The 23,441-nt window shown below is 48.3% G+C and overlaps 1 long non-coding RNA gene across 1 annotated transcript in view; it reads right to left on the bottom strand.

Moving 5' to 3' along the window:
- The window catches only part of LOC137750546 (uncharacterized), an 85,221-nt gene that overhangs the window by 42,145 nt on the left and 19,635 nt on the right, over positions 1-23,441 (bottom strand). Inside the window, exon 2 of the long non-coding RNA XR_011070477.1 lies at positions 18,241-18,397. This is a non-coding gene — a long non-coding RNA (uncharacterized lncRNA). The remainder of the gene's footprint in view (positions 1-18,240; positions 18,398-23,441) is intronic.

Here is a 23,441-nt window from a genome sequence, read left to right as displayed (position 1 = left end):
TTCCGTGGCAGCTGCTTCCAGGCTGCCAGGCCAGTGCAAGGCTATGCCCATATCTGGCACAGGCTTCTGCAGCCCGGGAACAGGCTGTGAGGAGTTCACGCCCCACCTCCCTCCCCCAAGACTCTGGCATCATTAGATTCTCATTTCCTCTCTCAGGTGGCCTCAGGAAAGGTCAGCCCTGCCTGCCCTTCCCCCCGGGCTGTGACCCAAGAACCAGGCCCAGGAGGCCCCTCCTGTTTCGGGGCCAGCATCATAGCCACGGCTGCCTGGCTGCTGGCGTTGGGCTCGGTGGGCTGCAGGATCCATTTCCACGTGAGCCGGCAGCATCCAGCTCCCTGAACAGAATAGCCATGACCAGGTCCCACCAGCATCGCTCCCTCCAGCGGAAGCTGAAAGGCCAGATGTGTAGCCCGCACGTGGTCCAGAGTCTGGCTGCCCCTGCCCAGCTGTGGGGCGGGAAGGCCCCCCTCTCTCTGTAAGAAGCAGGGAAAGAACGCCGCAAAGGAAGAGATGTTCTTTCTCTGTTTTCTCTCTCCCTTTCCTTCACTCCTCCTCTGATCATTCTCTCCACCCTCATTTCTTCCCCTCTTTATTCTCTCTTATCCTTCTCTGTGGATTATGCCCTCCCTGCCTTTCTCTCTCCTTTAGGAACACACACACACACACACACACACACACACACACACACATACACACACATACACACACACACACACATGCAGCCCAGGTTAGGGCACCAACCCCAGGCATCTGAGCTGCAGTGGAGACCTCTGGCAGGCGGGCTCCTTGAGCTTGAACCCCGGGGAGGCTGCCATGGGCCTCCAGAGGCATCAGCCTCTCCTCAACACACCCAGCCTCCTTCCTCCCTGAGGGCAGCCCCACCAAATGCCAGAGGAAAGGCTTTGGAGAGGTAGGTTTCCTCCCCTCCAGTCCCCACTGCCCATTCCTGCCCACCTCTGCCCTCCAGCTATTCCTGGGACCTGGCTGATGGGGAGGACTTTTGAGCACTCAGAAGGTCGTGGCTGGGGTCTCACGACAGCCAGCATTCCCTCCGCAGAGACTATGGACATGACCTTGGAGGTGAGGGGCCACAGAGCCAAGATGTCAAAACTCCCCTGGGCTCTGCCGGGTGACTCTTGAGACCTCCTCCCTCCCCTGCCTCTCTTTCAAGGTCTGGGGAACGGGCCCAGGGCCTGGAATCTTGCACAGGACTGCGGATGAGGAACTTACGTGTCGAAAAATTACGCAGCATCCCTGTGGGTTTACAGTTAACAGTGAAGGGTGGGAATTTTCAGAGCACCATGCCCGCAGCCTCTCCTCCCTCCACTCAGCTTCAGAACTGAGCCTTCTCTCCCTTCTGTGTTTTGCTGGGAGCCCAGAGGTGAGGAATGAGCTGCTGGTCCCCTACAGCCATCTCTCAGGTGTGTCCTTGAAGTTCTGGCTTCTCTTAAGGGACCTGTGCTATCGCATGGCAAACGATGCCCTTGGGGAGACACCGTGGCCTAGGGAAAGTGGTAGAGAAAGATCCAGAAATCACCACCTTTATCTATCCATCCAAACATCTTGGGGGAAGGGGATCTAGGAAAACAGTGTCATATAGTTGCTTGGTCCCCTTCTGGCAGTCCTAATAGAAGACTCCTCAGGACACATCTGAATGTCCAGGAGAAGGGCCACCCCCTCCCAGATATGCAGCATCACAGGAAGGCAGCCTGTGACAGGTAGGAGAAGAAGGGAAGCAGCTGTCACATCAAGAGAATCCGTCTCCACGCCCCATAATCTCAGAACAGCATGAAGCCATACGCCCATTTTACGGATGAAGAAACTGACACCAGGACGATGAGGGGGCCTGCCCCAGGTCACACAGCTCATAACTGGATTCATACTCGGGTCTACCCAACTCCAGAACCACAACCCTGGCCTCCTCCTAGCTGAAAGACATCCACAGACTTCCTTCCAAAGTCTGCACGCAGCAATGCTGCTAGAGTTCTAGAGATTCACCCCAAAGCTGGAAGATTGATGCAGCTAGTTTCCATTAGGACTAATAGAAGAACAAAAGAGCAATTTTTCTCATAATTAGAAGAGAATTCAACCTTCACAGCCAATGAGTCTAACATCTCAGCTTTTGTAACAGAAGAAAGAGAAAGCAAATGGATATAATTAGGGAAAAGAAGAAACAATTCTGCTTACTGGCCACAGAACGGATGCGGCACAGGTATAATACGGTTCCAGATGGAAAGAGTTCTCCACTGCCAGATAGGGTGGATTTCAAATCCCTGTCATGGTCAAAGCCACTGCTTGTAGGGAATCTATGGGGTGCCAGCTCTGCACACAATCTGCAGCACCTCCTAATATCCCCCTGGGGACAGGCTATCATATGCCCATTTCAGAGATGAAGAACTGAGGTTTGGAAAAGCGATGTGCCTTGCCAATCACTGCAAAATGCGTTCCATCATTCAGCACCTATTCAGCTGGTGCCAACTGTATGCCAAGCACACACTAGGAACACAATAGGTACTGAGTAGAGCAGGAATAACCAAGGATCCAAACCCACACCTGTCTCAGACCAGACCCACTGCCCTTCAGAGTAGGAACTCGATCAATATTTGTTGAATGAATGAATTCCTTCAAAGTTTTCATTCCAAGGCTATTTCTTGGTTGCCGGCGAGTTCCGGCCAAGGGGAGCTGGGGTGAAACATCACAAGCAGCCTGGGGCTCACCAGCATCCAGCGCCCGCCACCCCAGTGGCCTGCGTCAGACAGTCTACAAAAGGTGTTAGCTAATGGAGTATTGTGGGGTTTTTTTAAGGAAGCAAACATTGCAGGTGTTGCAGCAATCGATAGCCAAGGAGCGGGAGTGAAAAGAGAGCCCCTCGAGATTCCCCAGGTGCGTCCCCAGCTCTGCCAACCCTCTGCTTCTCTGTCTCCAGCTGAGGCCCCAGAGGCAGCGAGATGCAGCGAGAGACTGGAAGGGAAGCGGCAGGTAGGATGCAGGCAACGTGCCAGCTACTCGGCCGGCGTTGCCCTCCTGCAGCAGGTTCCGTCTCTGTCTGACACACAAGGAAATGAGAGAAGGGCTTGTGGGTCCTTGCCCAGCATCACGCTGAATGACAGGACAGGGCTGTCCTGTCACGTTGTTTTACTCACGTTTGTGAAACTGTGTAGCCTGGGCTTTTTATGTTGCAGGAACAGCAAACCCTGGAACACAGACTCCCCAGACATCTTAAGAAGCCTGTCTTGTCAATGCGGCTGTTTCTTTTTTTTTAAATTTTTATTGAAATATAGTTGATTTACCATGTTGTAAATGTTAGCTTCACGTGTACAGCAAAGCAATTCAGATAGATATATATATATATATATATATATATATATATATATACTCTTTTTTTTACATTCTCTTCATTATAGGTTATTACAAGATATTGAGTATAGTTCCCCATGCTATACAGTAGGTCCTTATTGGTTATCTATTTTATACATAGTAGTATGTATATTTTAAGCCCAAACTCCTAATTTATCCCTCCCCCCATTCCCCTTTGGTAACCATTAGTTTGTTTTCTATGTCTGTGAGTCTATTTCTGTTTTGTAAGTAAGTTATTTCTGTTTTGTAAGTTCATTTGTATCTTTTTTTAGATTCTACATATAAGCGATATCATACGGTATTTGTCTTTCTCTGTCTTTCACTTAGTATGATAATCTCTCATTTGCATCCACGTTGCTGCAAATAGCATTATTTCGTTCTTCTTTATAGCTGAGTAGTATTCCATTGTGTACACGTACCACATCTTCTTTATCATTCATCTGTTGATGGACACTTAGGTTGGTTCCATGTCTTGACTATTGTGAATAGTGCTGCAGTGAACATTGGGGTGCATGTATCCTTTCAAATTATGTTTTTCAATGAGGCTGTTTCTAAGGAAGACCTGCAACAAAGCCAAATCTGAGCCCTGCGGCATCTGGGGAAGGATGGAAACCAGAGGAGTAACAAAAGCCTCACACACTCATTCAACCAATATGCATTGACAGCTTACGAAATGCCGGGCACTTGGATTTGTACTGAGGAAACAGGAATAAGCAGAAATAGATGCAGTCCCTTCATGGAGCTTAAGGCACAGTGGGGGACACATGTTAATCAAAGGATCACACACATGAATCTAAAATTCCAACCATCACACGGCTCAGAAAGGAGAGGTGAGGGAACTATCAGAGCAGATAACAAGGAAAGCTGACCTGATCTGGGCTTCCTTGAGGAAGCGATGCTTGAAGTGAGAACCCCTGGATAAGGAGGAGTTAACTGGACCAGAGAGCATTTGGCACAAAGGGAAAAGCATGTGCAAAGGTCCTGAGGCAGGACAAGCATATGGCAAGGGTGAAGATGAGCAGAAAGGCCAGTGTAGCTGGAGTGCAGAGAGCAAGGTGGCAGCCAGGTACAGCATGAGGCTGGAGAGGTGGGCAGGAACCAAATCACAGAGGGCCATGCAGGTTCTTTTAAGTAATTTTGTCTTTTTCCAAGAGAAAAGGGAGTCCATTGAAGGGGGCTGGGGGCAGTGGGAATTTCCATGATCAAATATCAGGCTGCTGGGTTGAGAATGGACCCCAGTAAATGAAGCAGAGAAAAGAGAGGAATAGTAGGGAGGCAAAAGCGATCCTGTGGGGTCTTGCACCACCCTCTCTGGGCCTCACCTGATTTCAGCCCAGCTGGGAGGGGTGCAACATCCCATCTGCTTTCTGCCCAAGGAGAACCATGCAGCCCGGAAGTGAGGTGCGGTTAATGCACCTGGGGCATCCCGCAGCCGTGGGGAGATGGGAATGGATGGATAGACATCCTGCCTCCCATTCCTTGGTGAATCACCTCTAAGGTGTGGACTACACAGTTCCTCTAAGAATCCCCAGCAACACTGACCTCCAAATGCCCGTAGCATTTAACCAGCTCAAAACACACACTCACTTTGTGCTCTTTTCTCCCTTCCCCATCTCACTCTCCCAGCGCCCTCTCTGCTGCTTCCTGGGATCACTCCCCAAATAACCTACCTGCACCCTACCTGTATCCTGCAACCTACCTGTATCAGGTCTCACGTTCAGGAATATTCAAACCAAATCTGGCTGTTGTGGTGGAACAGGGACAAACCAAGGGTGGCTTGGGGTAAAATGACAGCGGAGGTGCATTCACATTACCTATTCGCTCATTCACACGCCAACTCATCCATTCATTAGCTCACCTGATCACTCCTTCATTCATTCACTCCTTCCCTCATCCTTGCTTTCATTCCTTCAGTGATAATGGAACCCATGGAAGGGTGAGAGGAAACTTTCCTATCCTGGTTTCTATTCTTATCACTGAGGACGAGTTCCCTTCTGTACAGGGATGTGAACTAGACATCACACCTCGATTTTTATGCAGAAGGAATTCTATTTCACTCCCGAGACAATAGCAGTCTATTAAGGAGGCCATTAAGGAAGCTTTGAGAGGGTGACCTAAAAGCACAGATTTCCCCAAGAGTCACCCTCCTGTGGAGCCTCAGGGGTCTGGAGGGATGCCTTGGCCCCGCTTAGCGTGACCAACCTCAATTAAGTAATCAAGCACAGCCATTCTATCACCAGCCTCCTTCTAGAGGGCTGGCTGTTTCTTATGAATGTGAGATTTCATTTCCACCTTGAAAGGCTATTGTTCACCTCGTCTCAACTCGGAAATGTCTCGAAAATCTGAAAAGACATCTTGGAGGGATCAGAAAACCATTGTTTTTCTCAGTTCACAGAACTGAGAGAAGTCGCTCAATTAATCTATTCACTGCGTCCACCCTCACTAACTTCTCCCATCCCCTCCACTTCCAGACGTTGTAAGAGCTACATGTATTGAGCACCTACTACGTGCTAAATGTTTTATGTTAATTAATTTGTTGAATCTGCAAAACAGTCTCATGTGGTACGTGCTGTTATTGTCACTCCATCTTTGGAATGAGAAAACTGAGACCCAGAGAAGTTGTATGTCATCGGGCCGTCACAGCAGGAAGCTGGCATTTGAACTTGGAGCTTAAGGTCTTAACCATTTCCTTTTATAACCACCCTTCTTTTCTCACTCAACCTTCAGGGCCGTAAAGGTTGGTTTACACCAGAGCTGAAAACAGTGGATGAGGTTCCGTGCTGGGGGCCGACGAGCCCAGATTTAGGAACCAGTCCCACTTGAGTTTATTATATGATTACCGGTGAGTCACCACTTCTAATCTTCTGCACCCCAGCGGGTTCTCCAGGACGTGACCCCTACTGACCTGTCCATCCTCATCCCCTACTTCTCTTTCCCTTCCTCTTACATTTCAGAATCACCTCACTGCCTCCAGTTCCCGGTGCCCACTTAACTTCTTGTGCTGTGACACGTTTGTCCAAGCAGTTCCTGTTGCCTGCAATGCTTCTCCTACCTTCCTTCATCTGAACTCATTCTTCAAGTCTCTACTTAGATGTCACTGTTAAGAACTATCAAGAATCATAAGGAGGGCTGATTTTACAACAGAATTGGAAGTGTATGTAGTGGTAGAAAATAGGTGAATATTTTATCTCCACAAAGCAGAAAACCTTTGTTGGGACATATATTTGTTTGGATTATCTATTGCAGCCTAACCAACCACTCCAAAATCTAGTGGCTTAAAACAACAATGATTATTTATTTTACTCACAAATATGTAATGTAGGTAGGGCTCATCTCTATTCCGTGCAGCACCCACTGGGGTAGCTAGTTTAAGGGCTGGGCATTTACTCCCAGGACTGGCAAGTTGGGGCTGGGGGGATGCAGAGGAATTTTTAAGGTGTTCATTTTGATAGTGGGGGAGGGGGATACATGACCCTATGCATCTGTAAAACTGAGAGAACCTCACCAAGAGTGAACTTTATTGGGGCTTCCCTGGTGGCGCAGTGGTTAAGAATCGGTCTGCCAATACAGGGCACACGGGTTCGAGCCCTGGTCTGGGAAGATCCCACATGCCGCGGAGCAACTAAGCCTGTGTGCCACAACTACTGAGCCTGCGCTCTAAAGCCCGCAAGCCACAACTACTGAAGCCTGCAAGCCACAACTACTGAGGCCCGAGCGCCTAGAGCCCGTGCTCCACAACAAGAGAAGCCACCGCAATGAGAAGCCTGTGCACCGCAACGAAGAGTAGCCCCTGCTCGCCACAACTAGAGAAAGCCCGTGCACAGCAACGAAGACCCGACACAGCCAAAGACACAAACAAAACAAAACAAACAAACAAACAAAAGACCTTCCTTCTGCCCTTTTTGTTTTGTGGGTTGCCATAGTGATGGGAAGGGCAGAATGGAGAGGAGACTAGAAACATTATCATAATCTTGGAGCTTATAAAATCAGTGCCAAAGTTCACACACACACCTGCCTAAGGCAGGTAGAACTGGGTAATTTCAGGGACCCAGGATATGAGATTAAAAAAAAAAAATCAATTAAATCTTTTAAGATTCTGCTGGCTGAAAGGTTTCTTGTGGGACCCCAAAGAGACAGCTACTGGACAGCAGGTCACCTTTTCTGGGAGGTCTCCCCTGATCCCCCAGGGGAGGCTATGTTCCACCTGTCCCCAGCCACAAATGGCCTTCACTGGCAAATGTATCCAGCTAGAATCTAATACCATTGTTTCCTTTTCCATTATCTTTATTTTGTCCTCGTTGTTACATGCAAGCTTTTTATTCTTCAGCTGTGTTAACCTAAAACTAATGAAAGAGCAGTTATTTCACCAGCAAAATGGGTTTTCTTCGGAAACAGCAAAGAATTACAATTCAGGACACACAATCTATAGCAAACCATAGACATGCCCAGAGAAAAAAGTAAGACAGTCTACTTTTATAGGGAAAAGTGGGGAGTTGGGAGGGGCTGTTCTAAATGAGATTCATTGGAGTAAAGTAAGAGTTCAGGATGACCATGGCTTCTCATTGGCTGGGCTGTTGCTGAGTAAGGAGAAATTCTTCCTTCAGGATAGTAAACTGGTTGGGAGAGCAAGGTAGTTTCTTCCTGTGGGGTGTGCAAATGATGGTCAGTGCATCCAAATGAGGGTGAGAGGTAATGCGTGACAGCTACCTCTACAGGCCATTCCTGACTCTAATTTTTTTTTTTTTTTCTTTTTTGGCCGTGCCTCGTGGCATGTGGGATCTTAGTTCCCCAACCACGGATGAACCCATGCCCCCTGCAGTGGAAGCACAGAGTCCTAACCACTGGACTGCCAGGCAAGTCCCTCCTGACTCTAATTTTAGTTGAGGTTTCCTTTATTAATTTTCAACTGGCAATTCCTTTTTTATTATTATTATTATTATTTATTTTGGCTGCGCCAGGTCTTAGTTGCAGCACGCAGGATCTTAGTTGTGGCATGCAGGCTTCTTAGTTGTGGCATGCAGACTCTTAGTTGTGGCATGCGGACACTTAGCTGTGGCATGCGGACTCTTAGTTGCGGCACGCAGACTCTTAGTTGCAGCATGCGGACTCTTAGTTGTGGCATGCATGCGGGATCTAGTTCCCCCACCAGGGATCGAATCCCGGGCCCCCCTGCATTGGGAGCACAGAGTTTTACCCACTGGACCGCGAGGGAAATCCCGGCAATTCCTTTTTTAACTTTTTCATATTTATCTAATGGTCAAAAGGCTTACAAATATGTGTTTTAATTGTTTGCCCCCTTTTTTGTGGGTATTTTGTCACACACACACAAAGACAGAAACTCACATAGAAAAGCCAAGGGGTAAAAAGTAAAGTGTCAAATGTTTCTAAACCATTGTATTTATTTTTACACTTAATGTTTATTTATTGTTTGTGATATTGGGTTTCCACTTACAATAGTGTTATAAAGTTTCCTGTTTAAAATTGAATTAATGTGTTCCTTTAATTGATATATATTAGATAGGTTATAAAGTTTCTTGTATAAATTAAATTAAGATATTAATTTCATTTTTTAAAAGAGTCGGATTCATATTCAGGACATCATAGAATATGGATATGGATATGGCAAAAACTACACAGGTAGTGAATGACTACCTGTGAGTGACTCAATTTTAGGCAAGACTGGGAAGGTTGATTCTTTTTTTAGTATTTGGCTTCTTGAATTTTAACTTTTGGAAACAAGAGCCACATTCCCCTCTCAGGACAGGAGGACCCAAAGGCAGCTTGGCTGGCGTGGAGCTGGAAGGGGCGCCGGGTGAGCAGAGCTGCAGAGGACAGCGGAATGCATTGCCACAAGACTCCCAAGTAAGTTTCTAGCACCTTGGAGCCAGCAGCCAGCTTGTCAAGGCCCCTCCTCTTGGCTAATAAGCCGGGAACAGACGGAGAGCTATTGTATAGATCAAGATGGGATATTTTAAAGGAGGCCGTTTTAACGAGCAGTGGTTTGAATTGAGACCAATTTTAATGTCTTTTTTGTTTTCCACCAACCGTCATAGAAATTGCCACAAATGATGTGTTAATTCTGTTCCCTAGTGGGTCTCTGATATGGCGAAGGATGAATTTTAAATTGTTTGATCAGAATTAGCATCATTAGTCACTGCAAATAGCCTTTTAATTTCCACAGAGCTGCCAAGGGGAGCAAAAATAGAATTGGCGAGGAAGGTTCCAGCAGGCAGATGTGTTGGTGGTGGATGAGGCCACGTGACTTTGTTGCTGGGGGGTCCTGCAGGGCATCTCCAGGTGCCCCGGCTGGGTCTGAGCCCCAGCTTTTGACTTCCTGTGGGTGGGAAGGGGGTGCCCTCCCAGCAGCTCCGGAATCTGACTGTGATGCCCTCCTTCCTCCTCGGAGCTGCAGTGGTCCAACCACTCCTGCCCGAAGACCACACCCCCTCCTCCCAGCTCTGGCTGCATCTTCTCAGGCCCCCAAGGGCACCTGCCACCTGCTCCTAACAGGAATGCCCCATTCCCACCCGGTGCCACCAGAGAGACCTTTTAATTCCTAAAACAGACAAAACACTCCTCTGCTTAAAAGTCTCCAAATGGTTCTCCTTGCGCTCAGACTAAAAACTAAGTTCCAAAAAAAATTTGTTTTAATTTAAACACTTTTTTAAAATAAGATAAAATAAATAAACAAAAACTAAGTTCCTCGTCTTGGCCCACAAGGCACTCTCCTCCTCGCTCTCTCCGCTCCCCCGCTCTCTGGCCTCCCTGCCCCTTCTAGAACACTCCAAGTCATTCCTGCTAGAAAGATTTTTCGCTGTAGTATACACCCCCTACCTCACGTTTCCCCAGGCTGGCACTCAGCTCGACAGCCACCCCCTCAGGGAGTCCCCAGCACCCCACCTAGAACAGGGACCCCTCACTCCACCTGCCTCGGTGCCCCCTCATTTCCTACCTAGAATTCATCATCATATCTAAGCGTTTCTGTGGTTGGTTTGCATGATGGCATAGCTGCTGTTTTGTTGTACTTTTTCTGTTTGCCCATCTCCTCCCACTAGATTATAAACTCTACCAGGGGAGTTACAGTACCAAGCCTGGTGCCTAGAACAGCATCAGGCACCAGAGAAATCCTCAGTAAATAACCGTGAAAGGAACCAGTGAATGAATGAATGAATGAATGAATGGACAGCCCCATTCTTCCAGGCAACTTGCTTCTTGGTCTGGGTTGCTGTAGCTCCTTCCTCCAGAGCTGGGTTCCGCAGCAGTTTTGCCTCCAGCCTCACTGGTCCACTGCGGATTCAGCCTCCACCCTGGCCTCAAGTGTCACTCTTCTTACGTGCAAATCTCGCCTGTCGCTTCCTTCTTCTTCTTCTTCTTCTTTTTTTAATATTTATTTATTTATTTGGCTTAGTTGCGGCACGCGGGATCTTCACTGCCACATGCGGGATATTTTTGTTGCAGCATGTGGGATCTAGTTCCCTAACCAGGGATCGAACCCGGGTCCCCTGCATTGGGAGCACAGAGCCTTAGCCAGTGGACCACCAGGGAAGTCCCTGTGCTTCCGTCTTACTACCACTCAGTGCTCACCACTGCCTTGAGGGTTAGAACAAGCCCTTGAGCACAACAGGGTTTGGATCTTGTTTATAACTTAGCATCTGTGAACCCGGCTGAACTTCTTAACCTCTGTGTGCCTCTGTTTATTCTTCTGTAAAATGGGGGTAATAGTGACACCTACATTGTGAGGCTGTTGAGAGGATAAAGGGGTTTAGAAGAGTGTCTGACACAGTAACCACAGCCAATGTCAGCTCTAAGAATGATTATTATGTTATCATTATCATTATCATTGTCATTATCCGAGCCACACAGAACAAAGCCCAGCTCCAGCTCAAAGCTGCCATGTAATCCCAGGGCCAAGGGCGAGGTCATGGTCTTTGATTTTGATGGTGCGGGTTAGTGGTTCTCCACCAGAGGCAATGTCCCCCTCCCCAACCCCAGGGACAACTGGCAATGTCTGAAGACATTTTTGGTTGTCACAACTGTGGGGGGCTGTGCTCCTGGCATGAAAGCTAGGCTGCTGCTACACTTCCCGCAGTGCACAGGACACCCTCCCAACAGAGGATGACCCAGCCCCAAGTGTCATACACCAAAACCGTGATGTAGGGACTTCCCTGGTGGCGCAGTGGTTAAGAATCCGCCTGCCAATGCAGCGGACACAGGTTCGAGCCCTGGTCCGGGAAGATCCCACATGCCGCGGAGCAACTAAGCCTGTGCGCCACAACTACTGAGCCTGCGCTCTAGAGCCCGCGAGCCACAACTACTGAAGCCCGCGTGCCCAGAGCCCGTGCTGCGTAACAAGAGAAGCCACGGCAATGAGAAACCTGCGCACCGCAACAAAGAGTAGGCCCCGCTCACTGCAACTAGAGGAAGCCCACGCGCAGCAATGAAGACCCAACAGCCAAAAAATAAATTAATTAATTAAAAAAAAAAAAGAGGGAGATGGGTAACAAAGTTCAACTTCGTATGAACTTTGTATGAAGCAAAGTTCATACAAAGGCTAGAAGACAAAGAGTCTAGGACATTCTCAGATCTAGATATACCTTCATGTTGCTGAAAGTAGGTAAATGAGAATGAAGCGTGCGGACACGAGGGTGGGCAGCAAACAGGTGGTCATGTCCAAAGAAGCCCAGGTGTCACGATTTTGGATTTCTCTAGAGCTTTTCACAAAGTCCAGAAGGCAAGCTCCCGACCTCTGAGAGCCACCAACCAGAAAGGGCCCATCGAGTCTCCATCCACCAAAGCCACGAGGAAATAATGACAAGATTTAGGGCCAGTGGCATGGAGAGAAAAATGCTGGAGCCGAGGACAGTGGACGGATGGGGGAGGGGAGCCAGGGGAAACAAGTGACCCTCTCTCTTTGGGTTTATCCAACGAAGGTGCCTGTCGTGACACAGAGGAAGAGGAGGATGGGAGAGAAGATGACCCATGCAGGAAGGTGGAAGAGCTCCTGGGAAAGCTAATGAGCGTCTGTTCTTATCCCATTAAACTGGGGCCTTTTACATGGAGTGTAAAAACCCAACCAGCAACTCCCGGATGGTAACTTTGCTCAGCCTGGTTCACCATAACTGTGACGCAGCAGAGCAGCCTTTCAAATTAACAAGCCATGTCTCTATCCCACTGTAGGTTTATTTAACTGCTCAACACACCCACCAGATGCCTTCTGGGAAGGATGAAAACTTTAAGAAGGTGGGAAAGGGGGTGGGGGGAAGTTCATAAAGGGTGTCAAATGAACAGGTGCAGGCTTGTTAGTCACGGGGAATGCGTAAATCTTTGAAATTAATTTCACTGATGGTTCATTTTTCATTAATGTTTTCCTGGCCATAAAAAAGGAACACTCTATTCTCCTGCACCCCAGGGGACAAAGACATGTTCTTGGAGAGAGGAACAGACTCAAACACTACACATAGGTTCTCAGAGACGGAGCCGCGGCGTGTCAGGGAGAAGCAGGACCCACTGGGAAGGGAAGCTGCTGGAGGAAGACCCTGGACCACGAGCTGGAGATACAGATGCGTCTCCTTCACACCACCTGCTGGTTGAGGGGACATGAGCATGTCACTGGCACGTCTGATCCTCAAGTCCTCCCAAAGAAGGGAAAGAAGTCATGCATCACAAGACTGTTATAAACAGGAAACAAACCAAAGATGAGGGGGCAGTGCTTAGTCAACTGAGTACTGAGCTCGTATGTATTCGTTAAGCTTTGGGGTTTTTGCATGTTTGATTCTGGCAGATAATAAAAATTAACTCTGGCTAAAATTAGAGTAATTTTTCAAAAAGAAAGAAAGAAAATGTAATTGGAAGGATCCAAGGACAGCCAAGGAACTGGGGCAACCTAAGTTCATTTATTCTTTCTTCCTTTCATTTGTTCATCTTTCACTGTCCAATAGGTACTTTATGAGGTCCTGCCATGTGCCAGGTAGAATTTTAGGTGATGTGAACAAGATTAATATAATTTCTGCCCACTCTGAACACACAGTCTGGTGAAGATTTTAGAGAGGTAAACATCTTTCTTAGTAATTGTGGTAGTGGGGTCAAACATACGTGATGAGCACATAGAAAAAAACTTGATATCTGTCAGCTATTGATGTGTAACAAACCATCCCAAGAGGCACACAATACTAAGTGATCATTCGCATACTCCACTGGGGCAGCTCTGCTTCAAAGTGCAGGGCTGCAAGGACTCCAGGGCCTGAGGTGACTCTGCTCCTTGTCCCTCCTTTCTCAAGGACCAGCAGTGACCCAGGGAATGTTTCTCATGGCTGTTGCAGAAGTGCAAGAGAGCAAGCCCACTTCAAGCCTTCATTTGGGCCATGTTGGCTATCATGCCGTTGGCCAATGCAAAACCTAAGGCCAAGTCCAACATCAATGGGATGGAACAGTCTGTTCCTAAAGTTTCAGATTCCAAGGCCCCACCCCAGATCGACAGAGGCCACCTCTCTTGGGTGGGGCTCTGGAGTCTGCACATCAACAAAAGCCCTGTGAATCCTTACAACACGCGAGTTCTCAGCACAGCCTTGTCTGTTCTTCCGTTCTCCACCTCTTCTTTCTCCTCTGAGCAGGATTTCCTGCATGTCTACCGTCCTTCAAAAATAATAATAATAAATAGACAATCTCTGAAACAATATTCTCGGAGCAAGGACTTCTCCCGTCCACCCCTAAACGTGTCCAAGTTTGGCCCATTTCTGAAGAGCCCTAGACATCTCTTCTAATTGTGGGCACACATGCAACTTAGAAGAGCCAGTTCTGTTATCTGCAAGTACCACAGTGCAGGATAGAAGCCAGGATAGTTAAATAGACACCCTCTCACATCCAGGTGACCCCAAATACAGGCACCATTTCTTCTCCATTAGGAAAATCTGGGAAGAATGAAAACGAGGAAGGAAAATGGAGTGGTTTAACCTTAAAGTTCAAGGTCACATTGCATTTTCACAATTCCAGGCATAAGTTTCAACAGTCGGTCATTTTTAGGGGGCTGATCCTACAGGTAAAATGGAATCAAACCTAAATTTCTTGACTCTGAATTATAATTATGTAAACATTTGGCCCATCTTCCATTATAATCACCTGTGATTGATACAGGAAAACCTCACTGGTTCCAAAATTGCCATGGTAGAAAGGAAAGTCTTGTATCTATCAGAGAAGTGTTAAATTATAAAACACATGAAAGAAATGCAGTTTGTCTTTTCTTTCAAATACATGCATTAAAAAGAAACGACAAAGCATCACCGAGTGGGAGCCAGTTCAGACTTGCTTACTCCACCCTAACCTATTTACATGTCACTGATCTGTCCCACTTCACCAGCTTAAAGTACAAAAGGAGGTCAGAGTCCTTTTTAATATTCAAATTCAATTACTCAGGGGGCAGAAATTGGTTCAACCTTTTTGGAGGGCAGTTGGATAGCACCTCCCCAAATTTGAAATGTGCTTCCCTTTGAACTCAGGAATTCTCCCTCCAGGAATCCCTCCTACAGAAAGACTTGCCCAAACACATAAAGACCTAAGAGTTTGTTAAAATTTGTTTGTTGCAGCATTGTATGGGAAAGCTGGGAAAGAAATGGGTGCAACTTGATTGCCAATTCACAGGGGACTGGCTGAAAAGAATGAGGTGGGTATAAATGTGCTTGGTCCAGAAAACTTTCTAGACCATCATCTAGGGATAAGAGAAAGTCACATAATCACCCAGACAACACAATGGCATTCGTATTTAAAAATACACTCTCCGTATCTATTTATACCTATAGATATGTCTACACCTTTATCTATGTCTGTGTCTTTATCCAAATCTGTGTCTACATATATAGAGATGTCCACATCTAAGCTATAGCTATCTATCTATATCTACATCTGTTTATATCTATCTGTGTCTAGATCTATATTCACACTTATATAATAGTCTGAGAAAGAAAATACCATCAAGGGACAAAGTGAAAGGAAACGTTCACGGATCACTCCAAATATTTCTGTGTTGTTGGAGTTTTTTCATCTATTTGTATGTTACTGGTGTAATTTTCAAATTCACATGGCCCTGAGTCATGTCCTGTATCCCAGTGAGGAGGTCTTTCTTCCTGCCCCAGGGACCCCCAGCCACGATTGCACCGGGAATGCAAGTCTCGGTCAGTGCCACGGGAGAGGGAAATGGGGCCATGCAGTGGCCTGCCCAGGGGCACACTGCCATGAGGCCAGCCACGCGCAGCCCAGGGCCAGCTCCATCTCCTGAAGGAAGATACCCACCAGGGGCACAGAGCGCGTGGCAGCTTTGCTCGTGCTCCTGGAAGGAGCTCAGAAGTGGGGGACCCCTTCAGAGAGCATCAGGCCTCTGTGCGGTGGCGGAGCTGCTGAGGTTGGCCCCTGCAGTGGCCAAGACAGAGCTGGACCAGAAAAACATTGCCACCTTGACTTGCAGGAACCAGACCCAAGGACCAGAAAAACAACCAGGTCATGTCAGCCCAGAAAGGTGGTGGCACACAGCCGTGACCCCATCAGGCCTCAGCTCACAGAGGCCCCAGTCCCGGGGGAAGGAGCTGGCGAGGACCCCGCAGACGAAGGTGATGGCCAGTCTCCAAGGCAACAGGCTGAGGGCTCAATTCAGGCATGAAGTTACCTTGCTCACACGGCGGAAATTGTGAGCCAAGATCTTTACACTGCACAATGCACACACACACACACACACGTGCACATGTGCGTGCCAGTGGTCAAGACTCCCTCGCCAAGGCCTGTCTCAGAAGCAGACCCTGAGATGGAAATTCAAGTGCCAGGTGCTTACCTGGGACAGGATCCCAGGAAACACAGGCAGGGGATGAGAAATGAGACTGGGCAGGGCAGCCAGTACAGGATGTGCTTGTCACAGGTGATCACCATGGCAAACCGGGCTCCACCTGCCAGGGCCCTCTGGGAGACAGGGTACCCCACCAGGGAGCCAGGGGACTTATCCACAGCTCCCATCAGTCACCGGTGGAAGGATGTTCCCTGCATGTGGGTGTGTGTGTTAGCCCCCTGTGTTAGTTTCCTGCGGCTGCTGAACAAAGTAGCACACACTGGGCAGTTTCAAAAACAGACACTTACTGTCTCCCAGTCCTGGAGGCTGGAAGTCCAGGGTCAAAGAGAGGTCGGGAGAGAGACTGCATGCCATAAGTCTCTCCTAGTGTCTGGGGGGTTTGCTGGCGATTGTTGGCATTCCTTGGCTTGTAGGTGCATTATCTTGATCCCTGCCTTCATCTTCACAAAGTGTTTTTCCCATGTGCGTGTCCAAATTTCCCTTTTTTCATAAGATCAAAATCGTATTGAATGAGGGCCCACCCTAATGACCTCATCTTAACTTGGTTATCTGCAAAGTCCCTATTTCCAACAGTCACAGGTACGGGGATAGGACTTCAACACAATTCAACTCATAACATCCCCCCAGCTCTCCCAGCCATGCAAAGGCCAGCAAGGAAAGCCCTAGACAGAGTCTCAGGTGTCACAGGTGCTCAAAGATTGAAGATCCTGGGACCAAGGGGACATGGGCAGGACACCAGGAGCATCTGCTCCAGCCTCGAAGCTTGTGAGGCATGTTCTCCTGGCTGCACTTACAAAGCAGAGCAAATTGGGTTAGAGCCGAAAAGGCCATCAAGCCCTCAAGCATGGCTAAAAGAGTAAGCGTAGTGCCTTAAAACCAAAACCCAAGTGTTTGTTCAGCTCAGCTGCCAAGCGGTTATCTGCCCAGTAACGGGAAGTGTCTCCTAATGGTCCTTCAAATCATTTTATTAAAAGTTGCAGTGATGCCTACAGCTGAATCCGAGTCGTGCCGGGAAGGCCATTAGGTTAATCCAAGTACGAGGAGAGCTCACCATCTACTCGTAATTAACAAATTAGGTCCCACTTCCAACTCAGCAAAACGGAGAGCTGGCCAACGACCCTTGGGGCGGTCAAGATGCTCAGCGCATCCTTCCATCACTGACAGCCGGTCAGAACGTAAAGGGGGACCTCAGTGCCTGGGCAGGTGAGTTGGAAGACCTCCAAGACAGCTTTTTTACCACCAAATACCTACCATCCTCTAATATTTGTTTATCTGTCTCCCCTATGCTAAAATGCAAGCTCCAGAGGGTGACCACCCATCTTAGTTTGCATAGGACTGGGGAGTTTCCTGCAACAATGGAACTTCAGCGCTAAAACCAGGGCACTCCAGGGCACACACCAGGACACTCGGTCACTCCAGCTGCATGGAAGAGCAATTTAGTCTGTTCTGTTCATGGCTGTATCCCCAGGGCTACAATGCCTGACACGTAGCAGACCTTAAATCAATATTAATTGAATGAAATCATGAATGAGCAAATGAATGAATGAGATTATGAATGAACAAATGAATGAATGAGTTTCTCCCGCTCACCAATCCCACAAAGAAACCAATTCAAACAGCCTGGAATGTATTCTTTCACGTTTTGCTTTTCTTTATGCACGCAGACACACAGACACACAGACACTCAGACACACACACAGATGGGTACACATATTATAGTGTTAGGGAACTGTTGACCAAAACCACCTGCTGTGGCCAGGCCTGCTTGCCTGAGTTGTCTCACAGCAGGAGGTCCTGATAAGGCATAGGGTGTCGCTGAAAACTAACCAGGAGAATTCAGGAGGAGCCAAAAGAGGGAGGAGACGACCAACCTCCCAGAAGCCCTCATCCTGGAATCCATCCTGGCTGAGAGATGCGCGCGCCACCAGGAAGGACCCTGAGTCAGACTATGTGCCAAGCAAGACAACTGGCCAGAGACAACCCGGAAACTAACCCCATCACCGTAAAACCTGAGACTGCGAGCCACGTGGCAGAGCAGTTCTCCTGGGTTCCCTTACCTTGCTGCTCTCCGCCTGGTCGCCCCTTCCCAATAAAGTCTCTTGCTTTGTCAGCACGTGTGTCTCTTCGGACAATTCATTTCCAAGTGTTAGACAAGAGCCCACTCTGGGGCCCTGGAAGGGGCTCCGCTTCCTGCAACAGTAGGAAGGCTTTTTCCTAAAAAGAAAAACAAAAAGAAATCACGTCACAGGCATGAATCAGCAATTTGCTTTTTCACTTAATAATATATAGTACAACCCTCTCCAGATCAATACATATAGATCTACTTAATTCTTCTTAATGGTTTCTGATGCGCCATAATACTGAATGCACCATAATTTATTCTATTATTCACCTATTGGAAAAGTTATGTTTCCAATTTTTTCCAGGGCAAACGATGCACCAATAAACATCTTTGCACCCATATCCTAGCATGCTGGCAATCTTTTTGTATCGGGATAGAGTCCTAAAGGTCAAGGGGACGGTGCATTTAAACAGACATCAGGGCTGACCTGGGTTAAGACAAAGCAAAGAAAGGTCACCCCAGCCTGGTCCCAGCAAGACGGTAAGATAAGAAGTCCCGTAGCTGGACTTCCTCGGTGGCGCAGTGGTTAAGAGCCTGCCTGCCAATGCAGGGGACACGGGTTCGATCCCTGGTCTGGGAAGATTCCACATGCCGTGGGGCAACTAAGCCCGTGCACCACAACTACTGAGCCTGCGCTCTAGAGCCCGCGAGCCACAACTACTGAAGCCTGTGCGCCTAGAGCCCATGCTCCGCAACAGAAGCCACGTTAATGAGAAGCCCGCGCACTGCAATGAAGAGAGTAACCCCCTGCTCACCGCAATTACAGAAAGCCCGCGCACAGCAACGAAGACCCAATGCAGCCAAAAATAAATAAATAAATAAAAATTAAAAAAAAAAAAAAAAAAGAAGTCCCGTAGCTAAACCTCTCAGATGTTCACTTCCCCAGCCCTCACGCAGGACCGAGGTATACATAACGGATTGATAATGCCCTGGGGATGCAAGTAAAATATAATGTGGTCCTTGCTCTAAAAAATTCCACTGTCCAAGAAAAGGGAGCAGGGAAGGAGAGCTATCATGTGCTGAACCTCCACTGGGAGCCGGTGCTTGTCCTAGGTGCTTCTATACACAGGATGCTTACTGCAACATTCATTCCATCTTTAAACAATCCTGCAAGGAGGGAAGATTATCTCGATTCTAAGACTAGGAACTGTGGGCCAGAGAAGTGATATGCTTTGCCCAGGGACAAACAGCTAGTAAGTGATAAAGCTGAGATTTTGAACTTGGGTCTGGCTAACCCCAGAACTACTTTAGACTACACCAGTGGGTGCGACCTTGGCTATACTGGAATCACCTGGGGGAGTCTTAACAAACCACAAAAGCTGGTTCCAACCCTAAGGGGCCTGATGTCATGGCTCTGGGCTGTGGTGCCCGCTTCAAGGCTTTAAAAAGCCAGGTGAACGATTCCAACGTGCAGCTGAGGCTGAAAACAGCTACGGGACCCCACTGGTCCTCACACTTGGGCGTGCATCACACCCGCCTGGAGGGTTTGTTAGGGCCCAACTGCAACCCCCAACCCCAGGGTCTGATTCAGGGGATTGGGGGTGGCTCCCCAAAATATGCATTTCTAAGAAGTTTCCAGGTGAGGCTGCTGCTGCTGGTCTGAAGTCCATGCTTTGGAAACACTACCCTGCACCGTGGACCTGTCTGTGATATTTCTCCATCCCGTCTTCACGGATGGAATCATCACCAACCAAGACAACACAGGCAGCCGTTGGGGGCAGTCGTACAGTCTCGCCTCGCAGGTTTCTTTGAGGTTTTAGAGGCTAACAGAGTGTCATTTGTAGGTCCTTGGTGCCCACTCCCGGCTCAATCTTACCATTTCCTTTCTGCCCGGTATCTGTCATGCGTTTACCGGGCCTGCCTTTAATTAAAGAAAGCCCTGGCTTTTTTTTCACCATTAATTCCTCTATAAACACATACGTTTTTTCTTTATCACTCCTAACCACAAGGAGTGATAAAGGGAACACGCTGAAACTCCAGAATGACAGCCACCGCAACGAGGGGAAGATTTTCATTTTATTTCACCTCCAGGGAAAGGGGGCTGCTCTACCAAGCTCCCGACTGCTGCTAGCTAGTTCCAGGCAGCTCATCCCCGCGTCTCCCTCTGCAAAAAAGAGCTGAGATTCACCGGGCAGAAACGACGCTCGGAAGTCATCTCGTCCATCTCGCCGCCGTCTCCCATCTCCTGGCAGGGCGCAGCTGCACCACTTCCCGCCACCCAGACGAAAGCGGTCCCCGGCGCCCCCTGCTGGCTGAGTTGGGAATGGCTGCACAGCCGAAATTAACGGGGACTTCCAAGCTCTCTCCTACCCTGGCTCCCAGCTCTCCCTGCCTCCTCTTGAAGGATGCAAATTCCCCTGGAAGAGGCTTCATTCTTTCCAAAAGCACCTTGAGCACCTGCAATATGCCTGCCTGATCACATACCTATTTACAAGTATTTCCCACAATTGTATCTCTAAGAGAGAGATAGACATTCATTTTCTCACTGGAGGCTACAAAGGTCCAGCCTTCCGTGAGGCACTCACAATATAAAGGAAATTACACATGTTTTGGAGACATTCACAGTCCAACACAGGGGTTGGCAAACTATGGCCAACTGGCCACATCCAGCCCATTGTGTTTTTGTGCAACCCACAAGCAAGAATTGTTTTTACATCTTCAATTTGTTTTAAAAATTAAAAGAATATTTTGTGACATGAAAATGATAGGAAATTCAACTCTCCAAGTGCACACTGTTGAATCGGATGAACACAGCACATTCATTTGTTTGCATACTGTCTGTGGCTGCTTTCCTGCTGCAACAGCAGAGTTGAACAGCTGCAGCAGAGATTGTGTGGCCCGCAGAGCCTAAAATATTTACTCTCTGTCCCTTTCCAGAAAAAGTGTGCCAATCCCTGGCATACTAGAAAGAAAGGAGAGTTAAGAGAGAACTGGGTTTAGTTGAGCACCTGCTATATGAGAATTTCTGGGCCAGGCGCTCTACAGACATGATCTTCTGAATCCCCAGTATAACCGAGCAGGACCCTATGAGGTCTTCCCAGAATAGACCTCCACCCATGTCCTCTGCCTGCCTTTTGTCTGTAGAAAAACTTTAGTCAAAGAATAAATTTAATCAGAGAATTGAGAAAATGCAGAAAGAAAGAAAACAGTCAAGCAAGACAAAATGATACTTTAGCCATTAAACCAAGTCAAGGACCTTTAGTTCCTCCTCAAGGACTACAGATAATATTCTGAGCCATGTCCTTTGAGCTGTTTTGCAGATACTGAAACCCAGGTGGAAGAAGTTAACTGCATGCTGCCCACCAGCACATAGACCCCAGACCGGTTGGAACCAGTAGGTTGATGATGCTGACTCCTGATTACCTCACTACCAACCAATCAGAAGAATATGCACGAGCAGGTCACGCGCTGCTCCTTGAACACCATAAGACTCCTCACTACCCCCCTCCAGAGCGGGACACACAGGCTTGAGGGCATTAGCCCGCTGTGGCCTCCTTTGCTTGGCAAAGCAATAAAGCTATTTCTTTCTACTTCACCCAAAACTCTGCCTCCAAGATTTAATCTGGCACCAAATTTCAGCAACACCAGGACAACCCTAGAGGCTGCCCTGATTACCCACATGTTACAGGTAAGGAAACTGAGAGAGGTGACTCCAGGTACCCAAGGCCACACAGCTAAGAGGTGGCAGAGCTGAATTCACACTCAGGTCTCTCTGACTCCAAAACTCGTGTTTATTCTACTCCCCTAAGCTGTCTCCCAGCTCACAAATCTTAGCATCGATTCCCACTTTACAGATGAGAAATCTGTGGCTCACAGAGGTCAGGGGACTTGCTCGCAGGGCACCCAGCTAGTGGTGGAGGAGGGCCTTGAACCCCAGCATCCGACTGCAATCCAGCGTTCCATCCTAGACTGAGTCTCCGAACATGTGATAGGGAATCAGTATATCAAGAATATTACAGATTCTCTGTAATAATGAAACCTTGAAACATAAGAGTAGACACCAAGATGGAAAGAAGTGACGGATTTCACATTATTACTGCCAGCCCCAGACTGACGGTGCTTCTGCAAAATGGGTATAACCCTCCGGTGCCGTGGTTCATAACCTGTGCTCTAGGGAAAGCACCAAGGGCCGACAGGTTAGGTGAGAATAAGGATGTCAAAAGAGTGGAAGCAGGCAGCTCCTCCCTCGCCTTCAATCAACTGGAATAATCCTGATTTTCCGTTTGGTACACTAAGCTGTCAGATAAGGCTTCATCTGGAAAAGACAGCTGGGTGGTTAAGGAAATGAAGCTTGAAAACGACCACTTGCACGAGTCGTTCCGAGCTGGCTCAGGGGTCCCGGAGCAGAGTGGGAGTGCACATCAGTCTCAGGGGCTGCACAGCGAAGTACTGCTGACTACAGGGCAGCTTCAGCCATGTATCCTCTCACAGTCCTGGAGGCTGGACGTCCCCGATCAAGGAGTTGGCTGGTTGGTTTCTTCTGAGGTCTCTCTCTTAGGCTTGCAGGTGGCTGCCTGTGTGTTTACATGGTGTTTTCCTCTCTCCGAGACTATGTCCACATCTCCTCTTCTCATAAGGTCACCAGTCATATTAGATTAGGGCCCACTCTTATGACCTCACTTTAGCGTAATTCCCTCTCCACAGACCCCATGTCCAAATAGAGTCACATTCTGAGGTTCCGGGGTGGGGAGGACATTTTAGCTCATAACAGAGTACATTAGGGCAATCAGGGTCACCTGGCTCCTCTCTCCCACGGGGTCCATCCAAAGGGACAGGAGGGATTGCAAAGCAGGGGGAAGGCCCAGAGGGTCCACGCAGCGGGCAGGGCTGCTAACGGCCAGAGCAGGGTCCAGCATGGCTGCGTCTGATGCTCAGCCTGCCAGGCACCCAGACTTAGCTGAATAGGATTTATCACCACAGTCACCTGGGTAATTAGAGAGAAGCAGGCTGTCAGGGGCAGGTCCCGAGGACAGTATTTCAGCCTCGACTCCCTTGCCCAAGCCCCTCCATACTCCATGAGTTATCACCCCGCACCCCCCGGCCTCACCTCCCATCCCAGGCTGTGCAGAGACGGGTATATGTCTTTACGAAGGGCTTTTCAAGGTCGTCTGTTTGAGCAGCCTGCCCTGGTCACTG

Source organism: Eschrichtius robustus, chromosome 16, assembly GCF_028021215.1.
Source record: "Eschrichtius robustus isolate mEscRob2 chromosome 16, mEscRob2.pri, whole genome shotgun sequence".
Taxonomy (NCBI): Eukaryota; Metazoa; Chordata; class Mammalia; order Artiodactyla; family Eschrichtiidae; genus Eschrichtius; species Eschrichtius robustus.
This window is presented reverse-complemented; position numbering and strand designations above follow the sequence as displayed.